This window comes from Pelophylax lessonae (assembly GCF_965119305.1).
Source record: "Pelophylax lessonae genome assembly, chromosome: 2".
Classification (NCBI taxonomy): Eukaryota; Metazoa; Chordata; class Amphibia; order Anura; family Ranidae; genus Pelophylax; species Pelophylax lessonae.
The window spans coordinates 507075129-507097576 of NC_138769.1; positions in this window are offsets into that span (position 1 = coordinate 507075129).

Sequence of the window (22448 nt, forward strand, 5' to 3'; positions counted from 1 at the left end):
GGACACCATTTGATACATTCTTGGGACTTTATTTACTTTCACTATTGTAGCTTTCTTCTTTTTGTTTTTTGTTGATGTTTATATTCACACCGTTGAAAATTGTTTTTTTTTTTTTTCATTTGATGAATATTATTTATTTCACAGGTGCTGCAAATATGTTTTGAGTTTTTAGGTTTTTGTATATAGACCTACTGCTAGCAGTCTTCAGTACTTTAGCGCAGAATTTTCGAAATTTTGGATTACTGTGAAAAATGACAGTTGAACTTATTTGCCTAGTGTCAGTCTTGCAATTTGGTGAATCTAATGGTGTTAAAACATGCAACCATTTACACACTCAGAAATTGCAGCCAATTAGAATGCTCTGATAGTGTAATGTAATAATATCAGAACTTCCCGATTTGATTGATTAACCTAATACCATATTAGATTCGATGCAGTACAGGACTGTGCAATTAGTTTGGCTGTAATTGTTTCATAGCATAATGAACAGATGAAGCATAATTTATTTCAGATAAAAGTTGTACAGCATGAAACCACATGCCAAAAGGAAACTTTGAAGCCAAGGTTATTTTTACAGGCCAAAAACAATAAAAATTACCATTTATAGAAAGGGTGTTTTTGCTTCATTTTTAATGGACCATTAAAACATAACAGTTGGCAACTTTGGACATGATATTATAGCCATTTGTACAGCCTTTACCCTCATAAAAAGCATATACACTATATTTTGTAAGCAAATTACAGGACCTCGTGGTTTCAAGTGATACACTATGGCAAGCCTTCATCAATGTAAATAATATGGGTGAAGGTTTGAGAGTACCTATTGAAAACTAAAAAACATTGTCTTGGAGACCTTGAGGATTATTTTTAATCATAATTACTTTTTACTTATTGACACAGTATATAATTAAGGTATTGGAACTGTAATGGGAGCAACATGTGTACCCACATTTTTATGTCTTGAAAGGTGGAAATAGTTTTCACTGAACAATTTGAAAAGTATTCATACGTCACCACATATTATTGTAGGTCAGATTTTTTTTTTTACTGGAGCTTTAAATAGAAAAAATAAATGTCAAAATCAGTCAAACTGCTTATCAAATAAGGCTCTGTACACAAACTGCTTCTATTTATCAAAGTAATTACTGCATTCACACATTCATTGTGCCTAAAGGAGATGTACAGTCTTGATATGTCCCAGGAAACTAACCATAATGTGTTGATTTATTCTCTTTTGTTAACCTCTTATCTTAAGTAATTTCCAAAACATTTATAATTGTCCTGTGCACTTGTTGCAGTAAGCCCCCGTTCACATTAGGTAGTTTTATACTATTGGCTTCCTTTTATCATGTCCCTATGAATGGTACTACTGGATCTCTACTATCGGAGGAACGCAGCACATTAGACAACATACTTAAAGTGGACATGCCCCACAGGCGTGTTTGACCAAACAAGGGATAGTTGGTCAACAAGCTCTAGTAAGTGCAATTTCCTGTGGAGCTCCATATGCACTGTGTGGATCAAGCACAAAAAAGTAATTTTGTCACAGAGCACCAGCACTTGCACAGTGTTTTTTTTACATACCTGGGACTTTATTGTTGATTGGACATTAACCATATGAGATAACACTAAATGTGAATATATATCTGTGATGGGCAGGATCTACTAAGCACTACATTAATACCAATTTCTGTATTTTCTAGTTAAGAGACTAGCATGGTTGGTTTAATTTCATTTATCACTGAGCTGTATTTACTCTGATACACTTATAACTGCAGCAGTCTAGTTTTTCTTTATTTGCACAGGCTCACACCTAACACCGATTGATAACTAATATCCTTGGCACAGAACCAATTACCTTTAACAGATTCAAATCAGCCCTGAAATGTTGAGACAATTGGTGAAAAGTTCATATTAGAACTATATTGAGTATATTGATACTATTTTTTTTTAATTTAATGCCACCTTGAAAACACTTACTGTGTTTAAAGATCTGGCCTGTATGTACTGTATAATAATTTCTATAATCTGTACAAGTTAGTACCAGTTCCAGTTCCTGTTGATGCATGTCTGTACTTAATAAAAAAAAGTACAGTAAAACCTTGGTTTGAGAGTAACTTGGTTTAAGAGCGCTTTGCAAGACAAGCAAAATTTTCAAATAAATTTTGACTTGATATACAAGCAATGTCTTGATATACAAGTAGCCTCAAGTCACAGTTGAGTGTAAAAGAGAAGAGAGACGCCTCTAAGTGTAGCAATATGGTTAAATTTAATGAAGGTACAACATTTAGCAACCCACATGGTTGATGATTGGAACAGGCACATCTAAGGATGCAGGCATCCAGGCTAAAGCTGTCCACATAGACCATCCTCTGCACCACCATCTACGTCATCCCTTCCATGCTGCCCCTCGCTTTCAGATCGTTTTACTGCAGGGTGGTCTTCCCGGTCAGGATTACAGACTGGCAGCCCACGGTACAGAAGATAGTCTATGTGGACAGCTTTACCCCAGATGCCTGCATACTTAGATGTGCCTGTTTTATTCATCAACCATGTGAGTTGCTAAATGTTGTACCTTCATTAAATGTAACCATATTGCTACACTTAGAGGCACCTCTCTTCTCTTTGATACTCTGTAGCTCCTGCTGGATTTTGCTTCTAATCCCCTTGTGGAAGCGGCTATTTGTGGATGGACATTTTATGGTTATATAACCTATCGCAATGCTATAATCTTTTTATATGGACTATAAACTGAAGGACTTATGAATAAATGGTTGTGGAACGAATCATCTGAGTTTCCATTATTTCTTATGGGGAAATTTGTTTTGATATAAGAGTGCTTTGGATTACAAGCATGTTTCCGGAACGAATTATGCTCGCAATCCAAGGTTTTACTGTAATCTATAACTACTGTGCCAGCTAGACTACATAAATACAAAAGGTTTGGTGATGAGGATGTCTATTTTATCTCTACAGCAATTTTCATCATATCTTCTACACCCTTATGAGCCTGCAATACCTTGTACTGCTTGGAATTCATATGCTTAAAGTGGAGTTCCACCCAAAAGGGGGAAGTTCCTGTTTAAGGATTGCTGACCACCTAACATGGCACATTTGGCATGTCATTTTTTTGGGGGGCAAAATAGGCCCTGGTCAGGAAGGGGGTAAAATCTTCCAGGGCTTAAGTGGTTAAAAAACACATATGCTAACCAAAAGTGCAAAATGCAACAATGAACTAAAATGTTTGCTCACCAGAATATAGGAACAGAGGGTGCACTGATCTTGCGCATTACTTTTTCAGAAACGTTATTAAAATAGATGTGTACTCACAAACAGCATTAAAAGTCAAGCACATCAGTATTTACAGCAGTGGTTCTTAACCTTGTTGAAGGTACTGAACCCCACCAGCTTCATATGCGCATTCACCGAACCCTTCAAAATATGATTTTATGAGTCTAGTTTCGGGAGGGGCACTGCCAGAAAATAAGGTATTGTTTACAGAACTGAATTAAACGTATCATACAAAGTAAAATGTACAGAGGTCAGTAGGCTGTAGGGCAGCGTACAGAGGTCAGTAGGCTGTAGGGCAGTGTACAGAGGTCAGTAGGCTGTAGGGCAGTGTACAGAGGTCAGTAGGCTGTAGGGCAGTGTGCAGTAGTGAGTAGTTTGTAGGGCAGTGTACAGTGCTCAGTAGTTTGTAGGGTAGTGTACAGTGCTCAGTAGTTTGTAGGGTAGTGTACAGTGCTCAGTAGTTTGTAGGGCAGTGTAACGAGGTCAGTAGCATGTAGGGCAGTGTATAGGGGTCAGTAGTTTCTAGGGCGGTGTAGAAAGGTCAGTAGGATGTAGGGCAGTGTACAGAGGCCAGTAGCATGTAGGGCAGTGTATACGGGTCAGTTGATTGTAGGGAAGGATAGAGTGGTCAGTAGGCTGTAGGACGGTGTACAGAGAATAGGGCAGAGGACAGGAGTTGACAGGACAGAGGATAGGACAGTGTACAGGGATCAGTAAAGCCACACACCAGCGGGCTGGGAGGGCACACACCAGGGGAGGGTAAGGAGGGCACACACTGGGGGGGGGGTCAGGAGGGCACACACCGGGGGGTTATGAGGGCACACACCAGGGGGTTGGAAGGGCAAACACTGGGGGGAGGGTAGTGAGGGCACACACCAGTGGAGAGTCAGGAGGCCACACACTGGGTGTCAGGAGGGCACACATCAGTGGTTGGGCACACACTTTGTGTCAGGAGGGCACACACTGGGGGGGTGGGAGGGCATACCATGGGATGTCAGGGGGGCACACACTTGGGGGGATAGGGAGGGCATACCATGGGGTGTCAGGAGGGCACACACTGGGGGGGGGGTTGGGAGGACATACTATGGGGTGCCAAGAGGGAACACACTGGGGGGGAGGTGTTGGGAGGGCATACCATGGGGTGTCAGGGGGGCACACACTGGGGGGGTTGGGAGGGCATACCATGGGGTGTCAGGAGGACACACACTGGGGTGGAGGTGTTGGGAGGGCATACCATGGGGTATCAGGAGGGCACACACCAGGGGGCATTCACAATGCTTATTGAGCTAAATGAAAATGACATGCATTTCCATTTGTCAGCTAACAGCACCTCTATGCTAAGTTGCAGTAACTCAGCAGACTAATCCACCATGTACAGCTAGCTGACCCTACCTCGAGGAACATTCAATCGGCTCCCTCTGCTCAGCTGCTCACACTTCCCTCTTCCAGGCGGGCGCGATCTCCGTGGTCAGGTACATCCCCATCCTGCCCACTCAAGCAGCAAGCAGCCTGCAGGAGATAGGCTGGAAACCTGCTGGGGGAGCTACAGGGGGCAGAGCGTCAAGTGTCTATGTGTAATGGCTGTGAGTCGTCCCAACCGCAGCTCTGATTTCCCGGGGGGGTTGGCCTCACAATCAGTAATATTTTCTCGGGGGGAGCAATTGCCCTGTTGCCCCCCCCCGCCGAACCCCTGAGACTGACTCACCGAACCCCTGGGGTTCGATCGAACCCAGGTTAAGAACCACTGATTTACAGTATACTGAAGACCTGGTAACGTGAGCAAGTCCCAAAACACAGGAATACCATCAGAGTGACTGACGCCTTTTGAGGGGGGATCCTTCTTTTCCACAGAGCTAATCTTATATGCTGCATAGTCAAACCTTATATAACCTTTGTGACATATCAAGTGTTAGCCTGAGGGCTCCTCCCACTCGCAGGTGGGTGGGGGGTGATGACACCAATGTGACATTTGGCTTAGGCAATAGCAACACTTACCACAAACCTTAATTTTGTGGTCATATATTTAATACAGGATTACAGTAAAGATTAGGGTATCTACTGTGTTGGATGAACAGACTTACATACCCAATGGTTTTCAGGGTGATGGAGCATTAAGTATCTTCCCGCATGTGTATCATGAATCGGGGCAAAAAGGAGAGGGGGCAACAAGAAGTGGAACAGTGCAATAAAAATAAAAATAAATATATATGGATGTGGACATGTATCCAAAAAATAAAAACATAAGGGGACTATGTAAGCTTGATTCATTTTGGTAAACTTGGTCTATTTTGGTAAACTTGATCTAAAATAAAGGGTGCCTCCTCCTTGGAAGTCAAACCAACGTGTGACTCCAATTTCAATGCTCCACTAAAATTAAAAATAAAAAAGTTTTGGCCCATAATGGATGCTATATATATTTTTATTCATGCATGGTGGTTATTTCCAAAGGGTATGCATTTTCTTGTTTTTACAGTACCATAATCTCATTACGTATTTTGAATTTTGAATTTATACTTTTAATTTTTGTGATCTGGTTACTTTTGTGCCTATATATTCATGATTCTCATTTTTGCTCACGGTATAGCATTTATTATGGGAAAAAAAATGTTCTTAGTTTTAACTTAAGTGGAGCATTAAAATTTGAGTCGCATGCATGTTTGCAGTACTTTCGCTAGAGGCATATTTAGAGAGGCATCGAAACATACATCTATTATAGTCTTTTTTTTCCTTACAAGGGCTTCTCTTGTGACGAGTTATTACCTAGTGCCCCCTGGTTACAGGAGTACCAGTACCACTGCTCTTTCCCTGTGCCTCGCAAAACCAGAAGTGACGTGGTGCCGAGACCGGAAATAGCAGCTGGAACGCAAGTATGTGCTGCTTCTCCGGTTTCACCAGCTGGTGTGCATTCCAGGAGGAGGCATGCTCCATTTTGAATCAAGTTTACCAAAATGGATCAAATTAACTTAGTCCCCTTGTTTTTTCTTTTTCTGATACATGTCCCCATCCATATAGCTTTATTTTTATTTCATTGTTCCACTCTTTGTTGCCCCCTCCTTTTTGCCTCCATCTATGATACACATGCTGGAAGATACTACATCCAGAAAACTATTCAGTATTTCAGTTTGTTCATCCAACAAGTAAATACCCTAAACATTATTGTAAACCTGTATTATGTATATAATCACAATAGGGAGGTTTGAGTTAAGTGCTGCTATTGCCTAAGCCAAATGTCACATTGATGTCATCACAACCACCCACCTGCGAGTGGGAGGAGCCCTTAGACTAACATGTGATATAGGCTATATAAGGTTTTATTATGCAGCATATTAGATTGGCTCTGGGGAAGAGGGGATCTCCCCTCAAAATGCATCAGACACTTTGATGGTCTTCCTGCGTTTTGGGAATTGCTCATGTTACCAGGTCTTCAGGTCACTGTTGATAATGATATTCTTGACTGTTGCTGCTGTTTGTGAGTACACGTCTGTTTTATTACTATAATAACATTTCTGCAAAAGTAATGCACAAGGCCGGTGCGCCCTCTGTTCTTGTTTTACTGTGTGATCTTCGTGCTTCCCCAGTTCTTGGAGGGCAGAAGGGTTTTACATATTTTGGAGTAGCTAAAGATTGCTGATCCTTCTTTGCTAGTACATTCATCTTGAGGGCAGGAGATTGTTCTTTTGGTTTGCTCACCAATGGCAGAAATCTGTCACTCAAAATATGAGTGGTAAAAGCTTTGGTGCATGAAAAGGACAAAGATTTAATCACTTCTCATTTGGGCCAATTCTGATATTTCTCACATGTAAAAATCTGAAGTTTTTGCTAGATAATTGCTTACAGCCCCGAACATCTTGTACATTATGGAAGCATAGGGCTTGGAGAATAAAATGGTGGCTGTTGCAAATTTTATGTCACATAATATTTGCACTGCAGTTTATCAAATGTAACTTTTCAGGAAAAAAAATACACTTTAAAGGGTAACCTTACTTTCATGGGAAAAAAATAGCAAATAAGAAAATAAAAAAATATAGCATATACAATTGTGATACAAGTCATATTGTAATTAAATGTTAATAAAATTATTGTTTCTTTTCAATCTGCAGCAGCTGTAATTTTCTGTAAAATGCAATGCAATATGGCTACCCAGAGGTGTTCTGTACACAGAATGCGTACAGAACGCCCCCCAGAAACATCATTTCCTGCTTGTGTGATTGGCTCACTGATTTTTCCAGAAGTCTGCACTAAGACACAAGTCAAATTTCTGGCATCCCCTGCAACAAAAATATAATTTTTGGTAAGATACTCCAAATTGGAAATCACATCTGAAGGGATTCAGAACCTGCCATTTTCTTGTTTAGAGCCCTACAGCTGCAGCAGCTGGTTGATAATTATGAAACCACTCCCATTAGACTCACTTAACACAGGGGCACAGAGAAACAAACAATGGTTTCTTCAGAATTACAAAAGGTAGGAATATGCAACAAAGTTTATTAAATTCCTTGCAATGTAGATAGATCACCCAGAGGGGAATGTTTTTTTTCTCAACAAAAGTAAAGTTACGCTTTAATACATTTTAGTGCACACATACACAATCTAATAGCCAACTTTTTGATGAAATATAGAAGATGATGTTATTCAAAGTAAATTGATACCTAATATGTCAATACTTTACAATTGCGCATGCACATGGAATAGGGACAAACTACAGTGCATTAAATTATCCATAGGTTACATTTTAAAAGCCTTTACAGATGACCAATTTAAAGTTAAATGTGAGATCCAGCACTAGAATTATTGCTCTCACTCTGACGTTTGCAGCGTTAACTCACATATGTGGTGCGATCATAATTTGCATAAGCATGTGGGACCTACAAACATTTTTGTATAAGCATGAGGGATGGGGCTCTTTACATTTTATTTTATTATTTATTTTATTTAAATGTATTTTTCTACACAGCCTCTTAAAAAAATGTTGAATCAACTTTATTGCTATCACATGGGATGAACGTAATCCTTTGTGATAGCATGGGCAGTCACAGGTACTCTTTATGGGGAGATTTGGGGTCTATTAGACTCTTCTGTGCCCCCAAAAGATTGGTTTGATCAGATGCTTCACTAGCTGCTAACGGCTAGTAAATAACAAATTAGAACCAGAAGTGACATAATACATGTTGCTTCTGGCTACATTTAGCACAGAGGAGGTGAAGGTATGCTATACTCAGCTGGCCACACAGGATGCAGGTTCCACAATTGCACCAGATAGCCCCAGAATGGTGCAGGAGGTCGGAAGGGGGTCTTCTGCTCCCTGGGAAAATGATTGGTTGGCTGTAGAGCCACCCAGATCACTTTTACAGGACTTTTTCCTTATAAGGACATATGTTGTATATATGTAGGTGGTTGGGAAGTGGTTAATGTTTATTGCTTAATATTGGCTTCATTCTTCCCATGATTGGGCTAATAATATTCCTAGCTATGCTCTCTTTCAGGGAGAAATGGGCTAAAATGAAAATGTGGTGGTGTATGTCTCTAGGTGAGAAGTGATCTTAATGCAAGTGTGAAAGAGGACCTTGTTGATGGAGAGTGTGATAGTGCTAAAGTATTAGAGGTGGATCTGCATATGGATGTGTGAACTTCAAAGTTATCCATTGGAGTTTGTTATATGCTACTTAGTGTTAATATGGAGGTGGCGACTCAGCTCCTTTCTCAGAAGGGTTGCAGGGGCTGAAGCAGGGATACTAATAGAAGATTCTAACTATTCCAAAATTGATTGGAGTAATGGTACTACTGAAAAAGTAACAATATATTACAAGACAATGCTATGGTACAATTTATAGAAGCCCCAGCTAGAAATGATGCTTTGCTGGGCCTGCTATACTGAAACTATGCAGAGCTTATTATTATTGCTCATATAAAAAAAGAACATCTGGGTATCAGTGACCATAACATGATTTAATTTAATGTTAGCTGTAAACAACAAGCACATACTTAATATTACGAGGATATATTTTCCAAGACCTGGGGGACTTCTCTCCAAGATTTAGACTGGGAGGGAATGTTGTCATTAAAGAACACAGAACAGAAATAGGAATGCTTCAAACTGCAAAATATATTCTCATAGGCAATAAGTTTAAAAGGCTAAAAATAAAAGCTATGTTTCTTACATCTAAATTTTTAAAAATCTATAGATAATAAGAAAAGATCACTTAAAAATATAAAAATTAAAGAACACAATCAATATTTAAAAGTTCCATTGATTATACGAAATATGTAAAAAGGAAATCAAGGCTGCAAATATTTAAAATAAAAAACATAAATAAAGTAGGACAAAAACTGATCACATATCTCAATAGTTAAACAGTCGGGTCTGAGCTTGTAGACCCTTTACAAGATATATATTTTTTTGTTTAATTATGGGATTAAGGGTAAAAGAGAAGAAAATACTGTATATATACACATGTATATACAGTGTATATATATATATATATATATATATATATATATATATATATATATATATATGTATGTATATGAAATAAGGCAGGGATTGCTGCACTCAAAATTTAGTGAAAAAATTGAAGAAATAATATATACAAATATGAAGTCATTCCATGACAACAGTTTCGGGCTAAAATCGTTCATGCCTTTCCTCAGCTAGGAACATAGATGTATGTATGTTCTTAGCTGAGGAAGGACGTGAATGAATTTAGCCCGAAACTGTTGTCATGGAACGTCTTCATATTTGTAAATTTGTTTATATATTTTTTCTATTTTTCAATAAATTGTGAGTGCAGTAATCCCTGACTTATTTATTAAATGTGGCCTGTGGGAGGGCCCGATTGCATGCACGAGGAAGACAACTGAGTGCTGTTCATCTCACCTGTATACCTATAGGAAAATGTATTAAATACCTTTTTCAGCTTTGTGTATACAAAGGAAAATGGGGGAGTTCATGTCCATGATGAGAATAATATTGACATAGCCCCCAAATGATCCACAATAGTTTAACATTGATATGGCCTAGAAACATTTAGACAAAATGAAGGTGAATAAAGATCCTGAACAAGATGGCTTACACCCTCATGTCCTGAAAGAATTGAGCTCTGTTATTTTAAAGCCATTGTTTGAAATTTTTAGAGATGCTTTAATGATTTGCATAGTACCACTGGAGTGCCGTATGACAAATGTAGTGCCTATATTTAAAAAGTGATCAAAGTCTTTACAAAATAAATAAACACTGGTTAGTTTAACTTCTATTTAACTTCTATTTTCGGTAAGATACTATAGAGTTTAATAAAAAAAACACATAGAAGAGTTTTTGCTAGAAAACATTTTCTAAGCAATAGACAGCATGGATTCACAAACGACCCAAGTTGTCAAACAAATCTGATATCGTTTTAGGAGGAAGTAAGCAAAAACGTAGACAAAGGAGTGCCTGTGTAAGCAAAAACTTAGACAAAGGAGTGGCTGTGGATTTGGATTTTGCACAGTTACCCACATATGGTTAACGTGTAAGTTAAAGTCTACAGGCTTAATAAATTCAGTTTGTAAATGGATAGGAAATTGGCTTAAAGATCATATTCAGAGATTAGTTAATAATGATTCATACTCTGAATAGTCTAAGGTTATTAGTGGTGTACCCCAAGGTTCAGTGTTGGGACCCTTACTTTTAAACCTATTTATAAATTACATAGAGTTTGCTATTAACATTTCAATGTTTGTAGATGACACCAAGCTATGAAGTGGAATAATGGATAAAGTCTCCAACTTGCAAGCTAACCTCAGTGTACTATTCAACCCGGCAACTACGTGGCAGATTAGGTTTAATTTTGATAAATGTAAAGTTATGCACTTTAAAAACATACATGCATCATACATTCTAGGAGAATAGCTGGGGGAGTTATTGGTGGAGAAGGATCTGGATGTTCTGGTAGATCATAGACTTAATAAAAGTGAGTAGCATGCAAAGCCTAGGTGCAGTTTCTAAAGCTAGAAAAATATTTTGCCCCTGTACAAATCATTATTAAGACCTCATCTGCAATATTCAATTCACTTTTGGGTACCAGTTCACAAATAGGATATTGGAGAACTGGAGAAAGTGCAGAGAAGGGCAACCAAACTAATAAGGGGCATGGATGAGTTCAGCTATAAGGAAAGATTAGCTGAACTGATTTTTTCCCCCCTGGTGAATTGGTGTTGAGCTATTCACTTTCGGGTCTTTACAGAGAACAAGGGGAGGCTCTTTATGTATGGAAGAAAAAAAAATGTAACCTGCACAAACAGAAAGGCTTTTTCACAGAAAGAGCTATGAAAATGTGAAACAGACTCCTTCAAGAACTAATTCTGGCCAGCTCAGTAGGTTGTTTAAAAGAAAAGCTAAATGTTTTCCTAAATGCACAAAATAGAACTGAATAGTAACATTTACAGGTAATAACACCAGGAGTAGTTAATCCATGGAATATCTGATTGCCTCCTGGGATTTAGGAAATAAATGTTTATCCCTGCTGGAGCAAATTGGATCATGCTTTATTGGGCTTTTTTGCCTTCCTCTAGATCAACTGTGGGTATAGGATTGTGTATATGGTGGTTTTCTATTTGTTAACTTTTTCTTCTGTTGGTTGAACTAGATGCACATGAGTTTTTTTTTTTTTTCAAACTATGTACTTATATTGTCTGGATCTCATTGCTTACTAGTACCAGAGACCTTAAGAGAACACCTTATACAACTTGCACATGAGAGTGATCAAAGAATTGTTAGAACAAAGGGAAGATTATGTATGTAAAATATACTGGTGGCCAAGCATGAATGCCCAAGTACTAACTGCCATGCTTGTCAGAATCACAACAAATTTGCCATAACACACACTCCACCACCCCAGCCAGTACCATGGCTTGATTCTGCATGGGAGAAGCTTGCTATTGATATTGAAGATCCTTTCACAGTTGAAGTGCTTGCACATATGGGTTTTGTCATATACCTGGCTGTTGAGCTGGAGATGACGAGGGCAGTCACTTCCGCAATTCCCATCCATGAACCCCTGGAAGTGGAAACAGGGACTGCTAAGGCAGCGGAGTAGTGCAGGCAAATGCAGTAGGGCAAGCCAAGTAACAATCAGGCAAATAGGCACTAAATCATGAACAGAGTCCAAGACAGAGATAGGCAAGGGTTGGGAAGGTGTTGGCAGTGAAGTACAAAATCAGAAGGCAGAAAATTGGTTAATAGTCCTGGCTGAAGTCGGTAACACATATGAGCAGCAGAAATGAGCAGGCAAGGGTAATCCTGAGAAGAGTCAGACCTAGCCAGGTCAGGAATGTAGTTAAGCAAGCTTTAGGAACACAGATCACAGGGAATAAGCTGAATGACGATTCAGCGATGAGATCATACAAGCCTTAGGTTTAAATAGGCCATGGGGAGCCAGGGTCACCTGTGCGTCCATGTGAGTGCCATATTGTATGCATGTGTGCCCATATGGAAATGAGCATGACTAGCAGGGGCGTAACTACAGGGGTTGCAGAGGTTGCAATTGCAACCGGGCCCCATGCTCCAGGGGGCCTGTGTGGCTCCCCTGTACACCTGGATAGGAGGGGCGGCGGGGGCAGCATGTAGAGAAATCACTGTCCTCCTTTTTCCTCCTGAAGCTGCAGGAGGAAAATGGAGGAGATTGGTTCCTCTGTATGCTGCCATCGCCACTCCCCCTATCCAGTTCATTTGTGTTCTGCTGTCTCTGGGCCCCTGTGTGCTCCCTTGCCCCCCCCACTGTGCCCCCCCCCTCACCGTGCTCCCTCCCCTCTCCTGACAGCTGCTGCAGGGGATGTGTCACATTAAATGTGTAATTTACCAGCTCCTTCCTTTTCTGAATGGACAGAGTCAAAGTCAGTGACATTGTAAAAAAATAAAATGATAAAAAATAATACAATTTAAATACCTAAAATAAAAACTACTGACACCAGTGGGTGAACTTCCAGGATCGCAAAGGTCACACTTGCAAATGGGTCCCAAGATGGCAGGAAGGGGGGCCCACTGCAAAACTTGTGAAAGGGTCCCGCTGCGGGACTGTAATAAAGGGCCCTGCAACTAGAGTAAAGGGCCCCAGGATCAGTGGGAAGAGCCCCAGGCTTGAAGGGAAGGGCCTGGCCAGGGGTCCGGGGGGCCCTTCATGGTTTCTTGCACTAGGGCCCTGAAGGTTCTAGTTACGCCTCTGATGACTAGCATGAAGTTCATGACAGGTATCTGCACAAGTAAATACATATTCGCCAGCACACCAAGGCTCTTGCAAAAGCAGTCCAAAACTTTATTGAAGTTACAATCACATCAAAAATAGTGCAACGTTTCGGAGCCACACAGGACCCCTTCGTCAGGCATGCCTTGACGAAGGGATCCTGTGCGGCTCTGAAACGTTGCACTATTTTTGATGTGATCGTAACTTCAATAAAGTTTTGGACTGCTTTTGCAAGAGCCTTGGTGTGCTGGCGAATATGTATTTACTTGTAACTAATCCAGTTGCCAACTGGTGATCGCTGCAGCACCCAACATACACGAGCCTACAAACCAGGAAGGTGTGCGATAGGAATATGAACTATAAGGTATCTGCACAAGTCTGCAGTAGTCTCCAAGATATTGCCTCTATGGCTGAAACTAGGAAATTCTGGAGCTTTGCCCATGAGAATGGCCTGAGATTTTGGGCAAACAGCAGGGCTTTAAGGAATGTGTAAACAGTGTTCCTGGGCTTTACAAATAAAAAGTAGCATATGGGCTGAAGTACTAGATCTCCTGAAAATAATGCATCTCCATGCTCCTTAAAGACCTGTTCACATAAGAAATATTTTAAGCATTTTGTCACGTTATATCTGTTGAAGGGGAGGGTCAAACAGCCTCAAATCTGACCCCACTTACCTTCCACAGAGACCATTTGGTTAAATGCCAATAAAAACAGGGGATTTATAGTGAATATAGCTACACTTTAAAGTCAAAGACAGACAAGCAGCTTTGAAAGCCTTATTAACTTGCAGAATACTTAAACAGCTACCTAGTAGGAACTAAAGGAGATAGGTTAACAACTAATAAGATGTATCCACTATAAATGGTGACTTTTCATTTTTGTAATAAAAGTGGAATTTCCCCTCCTAGTCCAAACACCCATAATTCCCCTTTCTAGCACACATACCCATCAAATGCTTCCTCCAAGCATAAATTCCTCAAAAAATCCCCCCTCAAGCATAAATCCTTTCCCCCCTCAAATCTCCACTCCTAACAAAAATTTCCCAATCCCCTCTCTTAGCACAAATTCCCATCCACCCGCTTCTTGCACAAATCTTCCCAAAATTTCCTCTCTTAGCACAAATCCCCCCCCCCCCAATCCTCTCTCCCAACACAATCCACCCCACCCCCTGCCAAATTCCTCTTCTCAGCAAAATGTTGCTCCTGCTCCCCTTTCTAAATCACACCTCCTAGCACAAAACTGCAAAAGCACAAATGCTTGTTACCTTTTCCCCACTGTGACCTCAGTACAATTTCCCCCCCCCCATCCCTGAAACTTACAGGCAGGAACTTGCTACATAAGTAGTGACAGCAGTGAGAGCAGGAGAGAGACTCGGGAGGAGGTGTGGGTTGAGCTCTCCCCCCTTCAGTTCTCCTCCCACCTGTTTGTATACAGGATATGACACAGGAACACTCTTAGATCAGAACTGTGCACGGTTTGAATACTTTCCCTACTTACATTTTCTGCTGCCAGGAGAGGCACAGTCTATGGAGGAGATAGGGGGCAGGTAATCAAATCCTGTATAGTCCTGATCCTATGTCAACTTCTGTATTGAAAAGCGCTGTTCAGACTGGAGGGGGCAGAAAGTACAGGCTGCACCTCCTCCTATCTTTCTCCTCCTCTCTGCCACCATCTCTATTCCTTTTGGGAGTTTACTTTCTCCACTCCAGTAGCAGTGGAAATCATCATAAATTACCCCCTTCCTCACATGAGTACACTGTGACCCCCCCCCCCCCCCGTTCTAGCCCTAAGCATTATATTTGAACAGCTTTTTATCAAAAAAATATTTAATATTTAATGCAAGCACACAATATTATACCAAACCATATACATCATAAGTTTTTGGTAAAGTGTAAAGGATGGGCTTGAACTGAGTAAATAGATACCAAACATGTTAAGCCTTAAAATTCCATACACCTGTAAAATCACAAAAAACTATGGTACTCAAAATAGTCTATTGCCAAAGCTTTAAAAGCCTTTACAGGTTTTCAGTTTAGAGTTAACCATGAAATATGGCTCTAGAACTATTGCTTTCACAACAAGTTTATAGTGATACCTCACATGTGTGGCTCAATTTATGCTGAGTGTGCTTGCTGTGTGTTTGAATTGGGGTTCATATGTGGGAGACGGGGTGCTTAAAAAAGGTATAATTTTTATTTATTTTATATAATTTATATAAACTTTAGATATTTAACTTAATTATATCACAAGTGGGCTAACAAGCCCCCAATGTAATAGCATTTTGGCAAGTGACAGATCCTCTTTATGCAGATAGGGAATTATTAGACCCCCAATATCCCCCCTGCCTTCCACTGCAGCCAATCAAGCACAGATCATGCTTGATTACCTGAATCCCTGGCTACAGCAACTAATGAATGACAGCTGTGAGTCCAGTAATGTATTGAAATACACGCCCCTTCTTGGGGGAACATCTATTCCCTTACAACCTTCGGCTTTCACTGTAGGAGCCATTTACCACAGCTGCCATAGAAACCACCGTGGGCACCGGGGGTGGTGTAGTGGGGGGGGGGAGGGGGGGCACACACCTTCAGAGACCCATCAATAGCAAGTTTATGGTTGCTAAAGTTGCAGCAGCAGGCATGAACTTGCTTTAACCCCTTGTACACTGCACTGTTTCAAAACTCATGTTGATAAACAAGTGCTTAAAATTGAACTCCATGATAAGCAAATATTGTCTAAATACAAAAGGCATTTGTATACTTACTTGAATGTGGGGGTGCTTTGTGTATTTTCCAGATCTGTGCAGTAATCCAATGTAAAAAGTTTCGATTGCTTTGAAGCTTCTGTAATCAAGACCAGTCGTTGATCGTCTTTCTCTTTGTGCTTGGTGACTGGTCTTGTATCTGCCTCCTCCTGTAGCTTACCACCCAGGACTTGCTTGGTCCCTCCTAAGGCTCTGCTCTCTGTACAGGCTATGTGTAGCACAGTGGTGATGTTACTGTTTCTTTTAAAAGGTAATCATTTGATTTGCAAAGGCATTTGATGCACACAAAGTGGATTTAAACCCCTTGTGGTAGATTTGTACCCTTTTTTGAATAGTTTTAAATGAAAGTTTTTGTGCTTGGAGTTGAGCTTTAAGCTAATCTATACATGTATATGCAGTTTTGTAGAATGAATACTCAAACATAGTGCTGTAAATTGCTCCTAGCCTTTTTAAATAACAACTGAGTCCACAGAGCATGTCAATAATATGTAATTTATTTGTTTCTACTTGTTCTGCTTTTGGGAAAGGCTGAAATCGATTTTATTGGTGTAATTTGTTGGAAATGATTTTTTTTGAATGTTAGATTTATTACTAAGGGACTCCTTCATCAGATAATTGAACTAAATTGTATTTTTAACAAGCAAAATGAAATGCGTACGGAAAACAGATGTTATTTAACATTGTGTCAATCATTCAGGGAAACACATCTTGAGAGGCCAGAAAATACTAAAGGCATAGTTATTTTATAATGCAATTTAAACACATATTTCCTTCCATTTCCTATTTATGGCGTGCCAATGGCATTCTAGTTTCCAACTGCTTTCATTATTGCTAATTTAAAGTGCTCTATACAAAATACCTATTACTTATGTATAATATTTAAATACAGCCTATCTTTACTTAACTAGGTTTCTGCTTTACCCATAAATTTAGGCAACAAACTCATGAACCTTAAAAGACAAAGTTTCCAGATCCAACAGGACGCAGGTTTTCATTCTGCTCTTACTGAAGCTGAGCCTCTTTTTTCTCCACAGTGGCATAACAACAGTCATAGAAGCCAATGTGGCTGCTATACGGCCTAGGGGTACAAGGGGGCTGTTGAGGCAATTTATATATAAAAAATCTGTGTGCACGTAAAAATAACATATATCTATTACTGTGTTATTAAGGATTGCATAGGTTGCTTTTAACAATGACCCTGCATGCCTTGTGACATTTCCAGTCAAGAAGAGATGACATCAGACATACAGGAGAGGACTTCAAAATTGTACCTGATCAATTTGTTTAGCTCTAGTAGTGTACACTTATTGCGCTCAGAACTTCTGGCCATCCCAGCCAACACAGAAATGAATTCCTGTATGCCTTAGGCTATTCCAATGGCCATTTTTATTTCCGCTGCAACTATTGATTTTTTTTAACTGACTACTTCAACACCTTTTCCAGCATTTGCTTGTTTTGGCAGAGGTTAAAACTGTCCTGCCACTGTCAAATTTTAAGTTACTTTATCATTAGCAGTCTCTTATTTCCTGAATGAAAATGTCTGCCTGTGCCTTGTATCTCTAGTACATTGCAGCTTAGTCTTGCTCATTAAAACTGCCTTGCAGCTGCCTAATTATTAAACTGTTTTATCATCTGTGGTCTCTTAATTCATGAAAGAAAACACCTGCCCAGGGGCGTAATTACAGGGGTTGCAGGGGTTGCAATCGCAACCGGGCCCCATGCTCAAGGGGGCCCATGTGGCTCCCCTGTACACCTGAATAGAAGAGGTGGCGGGGGCAGCATGTAGAGAAATCACTGTCCTCCTTTTTCCTTCTGTAGCTGCAGCAGGAAAATGGAGGAGATTGGTTCCTCTGTACGCTGCCCCGCCACTCCTCCTATCCAGTATACTTGTGTTCTGCTGTCTCTGGGCCCCTGTGTGCTCCCCTGGTCCCCCCCCTTCTGTGCTGCCCCCCCTTCAGAATTCTCCCTTCCCTCACCGTAATAAAGGGCCCTGCAACTAGAGTAAAGGGCCCCAGGGCGCCAGGGGTCCAGGGGGCCCTTCATGGTTTCTTGCACCGGGGCCCTGAAGGTTCTAGTTACGCCTCTGCACCTGCCTGTTCCTTATATATATATATATATATATATATATATATATACTGTATCTATATCTATGTATCTATATATATATATCTATGTATCTATATATATCTATATCTACTGTGCCTTGCGAAAGTATTCGGCCCCCTTGAACTTTGCGACCTTTTGCCACATTTCAGGCTTCAAACATAAAGATATAAAACTGTAATTTTTTGTGAAGAATCAACAACAAGTGGGACACAATCATAAAGTGGAACAAAATTTATTGGATATTTCAAACTTTGTTAACAAATAAAAAACTGAAAAATTGGGCGTGCAAAATTATTCAGCCCCTTTACTTTCAGTGCAGCAAACTCTCTCCAGAAGTTCAGTGAGGATCTCTAAATGATCCAATGTTGACCTAAATGACTAATGATGATAAATAGAATCCACCTGTGTGTAATCAAGTCTCCGTATAAATGCACCTACTCTATGATAGTCTCAGAGGTCCGTTTAAAGTGCAGAGAGCATCATGAAGAACAAGGAACACACCAGGCAGGTCAGAGATACTGTTGTGGAGAAGTTTAAAGCCGGATATGGATACAAAAAGATTTCCCAAGCTTTAAACATCCCAAGGAGCACTGTGCAAGCGATAATATTGAAATGGAAGGAGTATCAGACCACTGCAAATCTACGAAGACCTGGCCGTCCCTCTAAACTTTCAGGTCATACAAGGAGAAGACTGATCAGAGATGCAGCCAAGAGGCCCATGATCACTCTGGATGAACTGCAGAGATCTACAGCTGAGGTGGGAGACTCTGTCCATAGGACAACAATCAGTCGTATACTGCACAAATCTGGCCTTTATGGAAGAGTGGCAAGAAGAAAGCCATTTCTTAAAGATATCCATAAAAAGTTTTGTTTAAAGTTTGCCACAAGCCACCTGGGAGACATGTGGAAGAAGGTGCTCTGGTCAGATGATAACCAAAATCAAACTTTTTGGCAACAATGCAAAACGTTATGTTTGGCGTAAAAGCAACACAGCTCATCACCCTGAACACACCATCCCCACTGTCAAACATGGTGGTGGCAGCATCATGGTTTGGGCCTGCTTTTCTTCAGCAGGGACAGGGAAGATGGTTAAAATTGATGGGAAGATGGATGGAGCCAAATACAGGACCATTCTGGAAGAAAACCTGATGGAGTCTGCAAAAGACCTGAGACTGGGATGGAGATTTGTCTTCCAACAAGACAATGATCCAAAACATAAGGCAAAATCTACAATGGAATGGTTCACAAATAAACATATCCAGGTGTTAGAATGGCCAAGTCAAAGTCCAGACCTGAATCCAATCGATAATCTGTGGAAAGAACTGAAAACTGCTGTTCACAAATGTTCTCCATCCAACCACACTGAGCTCGAGCTGTTTTGCAAGGAGGAATGGGCAAAAATTTCAGTCTCTCGAGGTGCAAAACTGATAGAGACATACCCCAAGCGACTTACAGCTGTAATCGCAGCAAAAGGTGGCGCTACAAAGTATTAACTTAAGGGGGCTGAATAATTTTGCACGCCCAATTTTTCCGTTTTTTATTTGTTAAAAAAGTTTGAAATATCCAATAAATTTCATTCCACTTCATGATTGTGTCCCACTTGTTGTTGATTCTTCACAAACAATTACAGTTTTATATCTTTATGTTTGAAGCCTGAAATGTGGCAAAAGGTTGAAAAGTTCAAGGGGGCCGAATACTTTCGCAAGGCACTGTATATCTATCTATCTATATACAAACCCAATTCCAAAAAAGTTGGGACACTGTACAAATTGTGAGTAAAAAAGGAATGGACTAATCTACAAATCTCATAAACTTATATTTTATTCACAATATAAAATAGATAACATATCAAATGTTGAAAGTGAGACATTTTGAAATGTCATGCCAAATATTGGCTCATTTTGGATTTCATGAGAGTTACACATTCCAAAAAAGTTGGGACAGGTAGCAATAGGAGGCCGGAAAAGTTAAATGTACATAAAAGGGACAGCTGGAGGACCAATTTGCAACTTATTAGGTCAATTGGCAACATGATTGGGTATAAAAAGAGCCTCTCAGGGTGGCAGTGTATCTCAGAAGTCAAGATGGGCAGAGGATCACCAATTCCCCCAATGCTGTGGGGAAAAATAGTGGAGCAATATCAGAAAGGAGTTTCTCAGAGCAAAATTACAAAGAGTTTAAAGTTATCATCATCTACAGTGCATAAAATCATCCAAAGATTCAGAGAATCTGGAACAATCTCTGTGCGTAAGGGTCAAGCCCGGAAAACCAAACTGGATGCTCGTAATCTTCGGGCCCTTAGATGGCACTGCATCACATACAGGAATGCTACTGTAATGGAAATCACAACATGGGCTCAGGAATACTTCCAGAAAACATTGTCGGTGAACACAATCCACCGTGCCATTCGCTGTTGCCAGCTAAAACTCTATTGGCCAAAAAAGAAGCCATATCTAAACATGATCATGATCCAGAGGCGCAGGCATTTTCTCTGGGCCAAGGCTCATTTAAAATGGACTGTGGCAAAGTGGAAAACTGTTCTGTGGTCAGACGAATCAAAATTTGAAGTTCTTTTTGGAAAACTGGGACGCCATGTCACCCGAACTAAAGAGGACAAGGACAACCCAAGTTGTTATCAGCACCCCCCCTTTTTTTCCCCCCTTCCCCACCCCCATCCCCCACCACATTCATCCCGTGCCTTAATACCCCCCAGAAGTCTAACATCTCCTAAATCGTAATCTCATATCAGCTTAACTGCCACGGTGCCTGTATGTATTTTTTAAACAAAATCCCACCACCCCCTCCCCCTTTCTTCCCTAGTAATTTCAAGCCACTTTTAGTGCATTGGTTGTTGCACTTCCACCATATAAATATATTTGACCTGTTCTAAATGCTCATGTTTATTTCCCATCCGATCATTTTTTTCCCCCATTGGACCATTATCCCCTAGTCATTTCAAGCCACTTTTAGTGCATTGGTTTTTTGCCCTTCCACCATATAAATATATTTGACCTGTTCTAATGCTCATGTTCATTTCCCATCCCATTTTTCATCCCCCATTGGATTATTTTCACTGAAATTGTTTTATTTGTTTTTATTTGGGAGTCACCAATATAATATAATTGCATTGCCACCTGCACCCACCTTCTCCCACCTGCACCGCTCTTTTATGATTGAACACGCCCCTCCCGAGGGCTATATAGACTGTTCCGCCCCAGTATCTGGACACTTGACAAAGGAGTGCGCATGCCCAGGACTGGACACCCGCGCATGCTCCGAAATGCCTTGTGAGCCCAGATTTCCCACACCACCCATCCATACCTCCGTGACGTCAGACGCCGCCGCCGACCAACGGCCGCCGCACCAGTTTCTCCATCGCTGTCCTGTGAATCCGGAAGGCAAGAGCGGGTCTCCTCAGTTCCCCCGGACACTAAGTGATCGCCTGGACACCTGGATGCAACCACCATCAGCCGCTCTCGGAGCGCCACGAACTGACGCGCGCATCTTCTTACCCATATGTAAGTTACTACATTGTTTTGTAATAAAACTCTACTTTTACCACACTCAAGAGGTGCTTTCCTCTTCTTTAGCATACCAGAAGTGAGGCTGGAATATGAGTTTGGCACTCATGGAGTACATGCATGTTTGTTTTTGTGCTAATGATATAGAGGGAGGCTAAGTGGAATCACCATAGAGAATATATACTGACCATAGAGATCCAGCCAGCTGGGGAGGAGCTCCAGACTACCTAGAGGTGAGCAGAGACGCACAGATTGGAACTACTGTTCTATGCTGTTATCTTACAGCAGTAAGGTGGGAGGCCAGCAAGCACAGAGGTGTCACAAAACTGAAAAGAGGAGATATTCACGATACATTTCCATAGATATATGGTGTTTACAATTCATATTAACACTGCCATTTGAGAGATGAATGTCTGTTTTTTATATATTTATTTTATGTATGGCACTTGCACTTTGTTTTTTCCACCAATATGATTGGATTATGTTTTATATTTTAATGTTATAGATATCATTATATGAATTCCTAAGTTTTTAGGTATTTCGACACTTTGT